Source organism: Macrobrachium rosenbergii, unplaced genomic scaffold, assembly GCF_040412425.1.
Source record: "Macrobrachium rosenbergii isolate ZJJX-2024 unplaced genomic scaffold, ASM4041242v1 171, whole genome shotgun sequence".
In the NCBI taxonomy this organism is placed as follows: Eukaryota; Metazoa; Arthropoda; class Malacostraca; order Decapoda; family Palaemonidae; genus Macrobrachium; species Macrobrachium rosenbergii.
This window is the reverse complement of record NW_027100729.1, coordinates 3961122-3972153: the sequence shown is the minus strand read 5'-3', so window position 1 is coordinate 3972153 and position 11032 is coordinate 3961122. Positions and strand designations below refer to the sequence as shown.

At 40.9% G+C, this 11032-nt stretch overlaps 1 long non-coding RNA gene across 1 annotated transcript; it reads right to left on the bottom strand.

The window, feature by feature from the left end:
* Window positions 1-1515: 1515 nt before the first annotated feature.
* On the bottom strand, window positions 1516-5363 carry LOC136838110 (uncharacterized). The gene is made up of 3 exons (XR_010852874.1): window positions 5184-5363; window positions 3540-3608; window positions 1516-1690 (listed from the first exon to the last, which is right to left on the bottom strand). It is a non-coding gene; the product is annotated as an uncharacterized lncRNA (long non-coding RNA).
* Window positions 5364-11032: the final 5669 nt, after the last annotated feature.

The following is an 11032-nucleotide window of genomic DNA, read 5'->3' as shown; positions in this document are numbered from 1 at the left end:
CGGGAACAAACTAGACAAGAACGTTGGGTACCTGTTTAGACAGAACCCCCAAAAAACATTTCTGCAAAATTACCAAATAGGCGACAGACTTTAAAGGCAAAAGACACCCCATATGTTCTAAGCAGCACACAGTCAAGAGAATACAGAAAATGGAAAACAAAAGCATCCAACCATAAATGGATTCAGACAAAACATCAAAATATCCTAAAGGAGCCAAATAGGTAAAGTTCTATGGGATAATGAGAGACGATTTCCTAGTTCACCACGTTCTGGACAGCAGCAGAGAAATTACTTAACTTTCAAGTCCTTGGGAAAATGAGCTGAAAGCCTAGGTCTGAATGTCTACAGGGAAAGCGCATAACCATTGCTGGCTGTTTTAAGACAGGAACAGTAACAAGACAAGATGCTCGAGCAACCTAATCCTAGAAACTCTTAATCTTGTACAACGGATGTTTCTTTTCCTTCTAAAGAACTTGAAAAAAGCTACAAAACCTAAATGCAAAAACAGAAACCAAAGACTGTCAAGTCATCCAAAAGGATTTAGTCTAAGACTGTCGTTGTAGCCAAATTTCAAATCCAATGTTAAAAAAAAATTGCAAGCACACACAGCAGGAAAAACTGCTGCTCCGAAAAACATTATACCAGCAGATCTGGCATACATGGATGTTCTCTTTCTGAACATAAAGGACGTTTTAAAGATACAAATAACTTAGACCAACACAAGGAACGAAGTAAGCTCCAATGTCTACAAGGCGCCAGAAAGCAATGAAGTGAGTTTGTGCTTAGCTAACACAGAAACTGCGCTCAAGTCACAGCAGCAGTACCCACAGCAATGTGACGGAGGCTGCAAAGAGCAGAACACTAAATTAGACAGTTAAAAAACTGTCAAATGAAAGAGTTAATCCAATTCCATAGGGTCCACAAAGCAAAATGAACCTGACAAGTAAAACAAGAGACTGGTGAATGTAGACATGAAACTTTCTGACTCAGGAACAGACGAGAGTTTGTGCACAATAGGCTTCAGTGAGCAGGACTCCAAATTGGACAAGTTCAAAAACTGCCAAACAGAATTGTTAATCCATCTCAGAGCAGAAAAAGCAAAAAGAATTTGCCAAGTAAAACAACAGCCTGCCAGATGTAGGACAGATATTTTCTCTGACTCAGGTGTCAAAGACTTGATTTTAGGGTCTATTTTGAGAGAGAGCACAAATTGATCAGGTATTGACAAACACAAACACAATATTTATTTTGACAAAAACCAGATTAATTATTCCCATACCAAAACTGCATATTTACTTTTTCAGTTACTTCTCCTTTGTTGCTAAGACAAAACATTTTCCTTACCATGGCTAAACACTCACTTGAAAACAAGAAGTATGATCTATAAATCTTGAAGAGTTACCAGTTGAAGTTGGAACTGCATGATGCCAAGATATCTGGTAAACGGAACAGTTTTGGATATTCCTTTCCAACCTCACTTTCAAGACACACTATTAAGATTCCCAAGATGAATTCTGAGGCTGTCAGCCAAATGCCTTTCGTTCAATGCACATCGAACTTGTAGGATATCTCTTGAAAAACAAATTCTTATATTCCCTCTGCTGGATTCAATTAAATCTGCAACCTGTCACATCTATTGAAGAGTGGTTGGTCTTGATGGTGATGCTGTCCTCTTCATACATATCAATACCTGGAAAACAAAAAAACATGTATTATTCAATGCATGTCTTATCTGCTGCATTATTTTCCTATTATGCTATAAGTTTGCTCATTCCAGTACTGTAGCTCCTGTTTATAAGATATCCAGGAAGATACATTAAAGAGATAAATGAGACAAGCTATGGAAATAAATAAGATTGCAGGAGCATCGTACTTAAGAGCACAGGAAAAAGGTTTAGGATCTTCACAAGAAGGACTTTGTTGTGTCCACTGGGGGGACACCCCCCCCCCCGGAGGGCCAGAGTTCCTGGACAAGATGGGGATTCAAGGAACTTGGTGCTTAATACTGAAGGTACTGAAGAGGGCTATAACTTCCTCACTAACACATCAAGAATGAGGACAGGACACTGATGAACTCAAGTTTGAGGCCCAGCAACTGGAGTCGAAAGTAGGTGTGAGCAGATCAAGCATGCCAGAGTTTAGTTCTTGCTGAGAGAGAGAGAGAGAGAGAGAGAGAGAGAGATTCTTATTGTGACCAAGAGAGAGAGAGAGAGAGAGAGAGAGAGAGAGAGAGAGAGAGAGAGAGAGAGAGAGAGAGAGATTCTTATTGTGACCCAAGAGAGAGAGAGAGAGAGAGAGAGAGAGATTCTTATTGTGACCGAGAGAGAGAGAGAGAGAGAGAGAGAGAGAGAGAGTCTTATTGTGACCAAGAGAGAGAGAGAGAGAGAGAGAGATTCTTATTGTGACCATGAGAGAGAGAGAGAGAGAGAGAGAGATTCTTGTGACGTCGAGAGAGAGAGAGAGAGAGAGAGAGAGAGAGAGAGATTCTTGAATACAGAGAGAGAGAGACGAGAGAGAGAGAGAGAGAGAGAGAGAGAGAGAGAGAGACCATGAGAGAGAGAGAGAGAGAGAGAGAGAGATTCTTATTGTGACCAGAGAGAGAGAGAGAGAGAGAGAGAGATTCTTATTGTGACCAAGAGAGAGAGAGAGAGATTCTTATTGTGACCAAGAGAGAGAGAGAGAGAGATTCTTATTGTGACCAAGAGAGAGAGAGAGAGAGAGATTCTTATTGTGACCAAGAGAGAGAGAGTTCTTATTGTGACCGAGTTAGAGAGAGGAGAGTATTTTAAACAAGTGTCAAAGTCTAGTATAAAAATAACTGCTTTGACAGAGCCATCTGAAAAGTTTGCTATGAAGAAAAACTATTATTTAATGTACGTAAATTTAATGATAAAACCTCGGCGCTACTCATGAAAGTAGCTAAACAGCATTTCTTTAATGTTTATGCTGGTGGCTACAATCAGATACCTTAAAAATAAAATGTCATTTAAATATCATATTTGTACAAGTGGGGACAGGTCGTATGTCTATCTAATAATGTCTGTGGTTTAGACATCTGGCTAAATCAAATACGATACAAAATGACTTCAGGAAACATGTTACATTATGAACAGCATGATTCAATCATGGCTGAACCACTAACACCCTAAAGCTATATTGGTCATAATATAGACTTGGGAAAAATATTATATTATGAACAGGATTCAAGTATGCTCGAACCGAGTAGCACCTGCTGTGTGAGTTTAGTCATAACAACTAACCCGGCAAACTGTCCCTGCACCCTCATTTAATACCAGAGGTGTTGACCCGCACTAAATTTCCTGCTTACAAAACAAACATACTTAAAGAAAATTTGTACAAGTCAAATACATCTCATTCCTAAATAGTGACTGTCCAGTCAATTAAATTTCTCCTCTCTGTACCTACAGATCATTGGTCTAGTCATAACATTGCAGCTATGCAGAAGTTTGCCTTAAATTTAAAACTGTTGATCCAAACTTAGAATTTCACTCTTACAAAAAAGATTAGTAAGTACTTACTAAATATTTGTATAAGTCTCTGTATTGCGGACTGGCAGGAGGCTTCCTCTTGGGGCATAAATTCCACAACTGAAAAAATTAAGAGAGAGAAGTTGACAACCATATTGGAAGGGAGGAAGCTGATGAAAAAAAAAAAGTGATAAAGAAAAATATTCCTCTAAAACAGTTACATGAATGTCTGGGCACCTATTACTACCCACACTGCAAAGGCAAAAAGGTGTGATATTCAATGACCTTGATTCTTCTGACATAGGGAAATTTACTTTAATATTTACTGAAAAGCAAATGAATAAAAATGAAACTTAACTGGAAATCACCACAAAGGCTGACAGTCAAGTAAGGAGGCCAAAGAAATGCTGACAGAAGGGTAGTAGGGCATGATGCCAAATGCACTTAGGCCGAACAGACAAGAGGCCGAAGCCAAGAAGCCGAACGGACAAGAAGAAGAAGAACGGACATGGTGTCGAATGGCCAGAATTCCCAACGGACAAAATGCTGAACAGACATGAGGCCGAATATACGAGAAGTCGAAACAATCTTGGGTGGGTCGTAAATTAGATAATTACCACAAACTTTAAATAGATAATGACAAGTTTCGTTACAGGTAACAATGAAATTTTTTTTTTCTATTTGAAAATCTCTCCCCTGAGTTTGATCACGGATTTCGTTAAGACAGAACGAGGAGGAAGAAAGCTTCTTTTGAGAGGTGGTGCCTGCGTTGTGGATAAAAAGATTAATAAGGCTACATATTGACGGTTGAAAAACGGCGGATTGTAGAGCTAGACTTAAAACTATTGATGATAAAGTACAAAGCAATGTGTGCGGTCATTCTCGTCCACTTGATGGGGCTCGTAATTCGGGTTTTAAAGTATTGGACGGTATGAAGAAGAGTACAGCTGGGAATTCGGAAGTAGTTACAAACATCATGATTAGGAATGCAACGGAAGAATTGCCACTTGGTGTAGCTGGGCCCTGCCTGAAAGAACACTTGGAAGATCCACACGAGAAAGGCAACAAAGGCAGAAGTGGTCAGAGCTTTGGACGCAACCCAGCGCGAGGAGAGAAGAGAACGGATGTGTAAGTGACATACATTATCATCAAAAAAGCAAACGTGGTTTGGAGGTGGAACATTCGACTCTGCCCCACTAGGCAAAGAATTGTATACAATGATTACAATTTTTAATTACATAATAAAAGTTTTATATATATATTTTTACATTATGCTTCATACTTGTAATTAATTTCACTTCATTATTATTTTATGACTTGCATTGTTTTCAATAATATTTTGTGAAAGAAAGTTGCAAATAATGGTTTTAATTATCTATCCTATATCTTTGGAGAAAGAAAGTTGGAAAGAATGGTTTCAATTATCTATTCTCTTCCTTTCGACGACATATATTCATGCACACCTTGTCCTTTCGGCTTCCGGTCAATTCGGCTTCCGATCAGTTCGACTTCCTGGCCGTTCGGCATCAAGTACGTTCTTCTTCTTCCTGTCCGTTCGACTTCTTGGCTTCGGCATAAATGCATTCGGTATCGTGTCCACACACGGACATAAGAATGTGGGGTTACGCAGACAATAACCAGGGTGAAGATATAAAAAAAAAATGTGCAAAAATAAACCTGTTTGATCACAGTTACCATTAATGGAATAAACACCATTGCCTCACTCAGACCTGTCCTGGGATACCAGTGACAAGTACCAGAAGTACAGTACCAGTGATGAACACAACTATGGGACCCTGTCCTGGGATACCAGTGCAAGTACTGTACTCTACCAGAGCTGGACACAACTACAGGACGGACCCCTTTCTCTCATCTCTGAAAGGAATAATATTACTTTAAAATAAAGTTCACCAAACATGTGTCACAAAAACAGAACAATCAATACCTTCAAACATAATGAAGGTCCTACAAACTCTGTTACTGCCAGTGTCAGTTAAGAACCCAGAAAACACCAAAGTAGCGTGAACAACTATATCGATGTTGTGCATCGAAACTTGGGACACAATAAGGGATCGAATTCTACCTAAAGAAGGAAGTGATGTGAGTCAGACTAAACACGATGTAAAATATTACGATACTTATGGTAGCAATATTGAGTAATAATGTAGATCTGAACACGCACCCCTACGATATCTGACGCGTCATTTAGCCTTTTTTTTCAATGTCTGGCTTCATTGTACGGTATTAATAAAACTCCATTTGCTTCATTATGATTATGTGGGTAAATGTTGATGAGGGGTCCAGATTTGGTGGGAAACAAACCCCCTCCCCACCTTCCAAGACAATTGGCTATACACCCTTAATGCAATAAGTATTTTAATGTCTGGCTTTAGTATACGATGTTTATTAAACACCTTAGCATAATTATGATTAACTTTGTTAATAAATGTCCAGATTTAGTGGAAAAACAACATCCCCCCTACTCCAACAGACCTGGCAATACACTTAATGTGATGACATGTATTCCAGCACCACATATGTTCCAATAGGTTACGTATACGGGAAAAGAATACGATATTGATACAACACCTTCTGCATGATTATGATTAAATATGTTAGCAGAGGTCCAAATTTGGTGGAAAAACAAGCCTCCCCCCCTCCCTCCCCTTTCCAACAGACCTGGCTGACTACGTTGCAATATGTTGTAAAAGGTTGAATACACAGTATGGCCTTTGACAAATGTAAAATAGAGAGATCGTACCTCTTCCCTAATAATGAGCCTGATAAAGATGACAATCGTCTTTTATGACCACATCGTGCTCATGTAGGCCTACTGTGTGTGCTCATAACTAAAAACTTTGTTGGCGCTTGTAGTCACCACAGTTTTGGCAGGATGGCTACGCCATTTCTGTCAAAAGCTAACAGACTTTCATTACCTTTATTCAAACCAAGCACGCCAACTCCCGTAGGCCCACTCAGCTGCGCCAAGGCCTGCGGAAAAGTCACATAGGCCTGTACGTTCGCTTTCCTCTTTCACAAAACCACTTTCGAAGTTTTTTTCGTTTATATAAACGATCGAAAAGGCACTACCAAACGCTTCGGGGTAAATCAACCACTCTTTTTCTGCGAATGTATTTATTCTCTCTCTCTCACACACACACACACACACTGAGGGACCTGGGGCAACCCGAACGAACTGTAAGGATGTAAGGATAAGGACTCTCTCTCTCTCTCTTCCAGCTGTTCGTAATCATTCTCTACTTCCTTTTACTTTTGACAGGGCAGCCATTTTCATATATAGGCTTATTTTGCCGATTATTGCATCACTTTCCTAAAAGGCACAACAACATTTGCCGGCTTCTTACACGAAAGAAAGCTGCCGTCTCTGTTTCCAGCAGCAGGACACAGAGAGAGAGAGAGAGAGAGAGAGAGAGAGAGGGGGGGGGGCTACTTTCTATCCACACAAGCCTTTCGTGATTCGCAACACTTGTACGAAAAGAGTTTTCCAATTAAAACGAAAAATGCCAGCGAGAATTTGCTTAATCTAGGCCGATACGAAAGCATTTCTCTTCAAGTAATAAAAACACAATTTTGAAACTCACTAGTTACCGGGAAATGACAGTTAATAACACGGCACCTTCGGATAACTGGAAAAAAGGATATATTTGGAAATCCCATATCATAATTATGTCACGGAAAATAGTTCAGTTTAACCCACCAGCTACGTACGAGAAGTCCAGTTTTCAGTTCTGATATTCGAGTCAAATGATAACACTTAAATGAGCCACTTTTTACTATAATATATATTCGACACCGGCCCCCATCATTTCCCATCAGAATTACCTGTAATACGACTGACTATATGGATACCTAGAACACTAATTTACTAATAACCCTTCAACTGTTGATTCCCGAGTTCCAAATTTACCATGACTCCCTTTAACAGAAAACAATATATAGAAAAGTTTATATGGCAAGAATATTCACAGTTTTGCCGTTTGAAAGTGCCACAAAATCAAAAAGGTTTTTTTGATTGACACTTCAGATCACAATACATACGAGTTGCTACATATTAGACTGTAATGAGAGATTTCTGTGGAAATGTAGGACTTAAGGATCTAACTGCGAGAGAGAGAGAGAGAGAGAGAGAGAGAGAGAGACTTTTCCGAGGGTTCTAACGACGAGAGAGAGAGAGAGAGAGAGAGAGAGAGAGATCTGACCTAACAGGTGGGTGCAGCGGTCTCTTCAAAGCTGTCAAACTTGAGCGGCTTTATGAAAAACTAGTTGGAGAAGCTTTCTCTTACTTTCTAACCAAAAGCTTACAGACAGGCTTGTATAAGTAAAAAAAAAAAAAAAAAAAAAAAAAAAAAACGCACGCGAGCGTGCGTAAGTTTCCCACGCCTATCAACTAGCGTCCACAGAAACTGGTGCAAGAATTGAACGCAATCTAAGCGTCGCTGGCGGTGCTTCTGACGGCCATGTTTGGAAAGTTATTAGTCGTTTGCATTACAGCAAAACCTTCACGATTAATCATTTTTAAAATCTGTCCCGAACCTGAATTAATGGTCTCAGACAGCTTTAAATAAATTAGCAAATGTAATTGGGTCACTATAAATAAATGCGTCCGCAGTATGTCGCAAAGTCGTCACGATTATTTGCTTGAGCAATCGATCCTAGTCACCTTGCTTACAGACTAATAGATGAATCAAGTTACGAATCGGCCATAAAGATTCAGCAAATACTTGGCCGTTGATTACTAATGTCCCCCAAATTGGGAAGCTGAAAATAAACCTTTGTTTTTCGTGGATTTCCACCACAGGAATTTTGCTTTTTTCCTTAAATAATTGGAGCTGGAATTGGAATATAAATCTTAGGCCACAGGCCAAGAGATAGGACCTAGGAGGTCATTCAGCTCTTTAGATAGGTCATTCAGCTCTTTAGATAATGTTGAAACAATTCTTAGGAGAGGGTGGAGAGTAAGATGAAAAGAGAATTATGAACGGAGGTACAGCTAGGGGCCGAAAGGACGCTGCATAGAACCTTAAGCAACGCCTACAGTGCGCCGCGTGATGTACACTGACAGCACTAACCCCATACGATGATTCTTGGATAATTCGAATTAAACTGCACCTATCATACTCTTCACAGAGCTCAGATGTCCACACCAGGCCTCTGATTCTCTTTCAGTACCTTAGTAAAATCAGGATCAAAATTCGGTCACAGACACCGAGCCAGAAAGACGTTCAAGAACCTCAGAATTTTCACAGAAATTTGCAAAATCAGTTTCAAGAAGTGAACGAACTTCAGCCCCAAAGGAATTGACGATTTACGAAATCGTTGGCAAAGTTCAAATTCTAAATTCAGTGACCAAGCCCCTTTGCGTAACATTTCCAGACTTCCAGTAGTTTTCAAACCTCCGGCATAATTACCCTAAGAACATGAGAAAGACCAACTTAACCAAGTCTTTATTTTGTATTTCTGGAGCATCTGTATAAAAACACTACCACTTGACACGTTCAGACTTACTGTACACTGACTCTGAGCTTATAAGTCCTTCCTTCCACTGCCAGAGGAGGAATGGCTTCGGCCAATCAGAGGCCTGAGTCCACCGTACACGTTTCTATCGCCCTCTTTCACTGGATGAGAGCTTTGGTTTTGGGGCAAAGTGTGTTCGTAAACGATCTCCCATTGGCTCATTGAATTAGAACCAATTTGCAGAAGGTATTTCCGTGGAAACCAATCTCCATCGATATCTAACGTAAATAAATAAATACATGTATAAGATAACATCATAATAAGTATATGCATGATAAATTAAGGTCGGTTGATAAATGAATCACTGTAGGAACGGAAAATGAATAACTTAGGAAAAGAAAGATTTAAAGTATTTAAACGTAAGTTCAATTGTATCCCAAATATATATATAGGCCTACAGTGCATGTATTTAAAATTACACATTAACAGGTACACATACATATACATACATACACACATACATACATACACATACATGCATACATACATACACAGTATATATTTAAATATATATATATATATATATATGTATACGAATAATAATAATATATATATATATGTATGTGTGTATTTTGATGTCTGTCACCTCAGACAATCGAAATGTTAATTTCCGGAGACTTGAATCTAGTGGCCTTCTAGTAACTTTGTATGTGTTTCAAAGGTGTTTACAGGATTAGGAACTTTGCGTGGACCTCTGGACTTGACCTCGCCAACCTTACCATGAAATGAGAGAGAGAGAGAGAGAGAGAGAGAATGATGACCCTTACTACGAATTAGAGATCACCTGATTCTGGCAGCTGGGTTTGCCTGCCACGACATTCCTCTGCCTGGGATATGCCTGGCGGCTTAAGCTCTACCTAGTGAGCCAGCGCCCACTCGGTAACTCCTGCATCACCAGCTGGTGGAGTGGGAGGGATAGTAGACCCCCTTGCTTGTTGGCATGGCGCTACTGTGTGTGTTTGCTCCATCAGTACCATGGAGTGTCCCATCACTCCGATCCCGGAGACTCTTGGAGCCAGGAGGCTGCCTTGAATTCAAGGATGTTGATGAAGGTGGCATGCGATCACCGGTGCCACACTCCCGAAGTTAGCAACTCCTCCAGGTGTACGCCCCATCCCTCGGTCGATGCGTCACAGAACAGAAGCATGTCCAGAGGGGGAGTATTAAGAGGTTCTTGTCGTCCATCCACCAGTCTAGATCCTCTCTCACTTCCCCAGAAAGAGGGATGAGAAAGGACTGGGGGTCTCAGGACTGGGACCAATAATCCTTAAGTCTCCAGTGTATAGGCCGAAGGTGAAGACGCCATGAGGGACCAGCTTCTCCAATGACAACAGGTGACCGATGACGACTTGCCATTGCCGGGCTGGCTGTTCCTGTCGAGACAGAAACAGAAACAGTTGTCGTCTTCTGAACCTCCTGATACGAAGAGTCCGAGAAAGGCACTCCTATTGTGTCATAGGTATGCCCAGGTACTTTATCTCTGCTTGAGGTGAGGTCCTGGCCTTTCAGTTGCTGCAGTCCCAAGATCACGACATAACTCGAGGAGCCGATCCCTGTCCTGCAGCAACTGCGAGCGGGAGCTCATCAGGACTAACCAGTCGTCAAGATACCTCAGTAGACGTATCCCGTGCGAATGGACCCAAGCTGGCACTAGAGAAAACACTCTCGTGAACACCTGGGGAGCGGTCGAGAGCCCAAAACAGAGTGCCTGAATTGGAAGACCAACTCCCCGAGGATAAAGTGGAGGTACTTGCGAGAGGACGGATGGGTATTTGGAAATACGCACACTTCAGTCCACTTGAAGCATGGAAATTACGTTCTCTGATGGAGACAAGCACAGATCTGTGTCTCCCATCGCCCAGACCAGTCTGGCCAGATGAAGCAGTTCGGGGAGAGAGGTCTGTGACCAGTATCCAGCGTAACTCTCTGCGAGAAAGATTCAGCTGTAAAAACCTGGGGACCGATCCGACACGACTTCCACAGCACCTTTGCTCAGCATGGCTTGCACT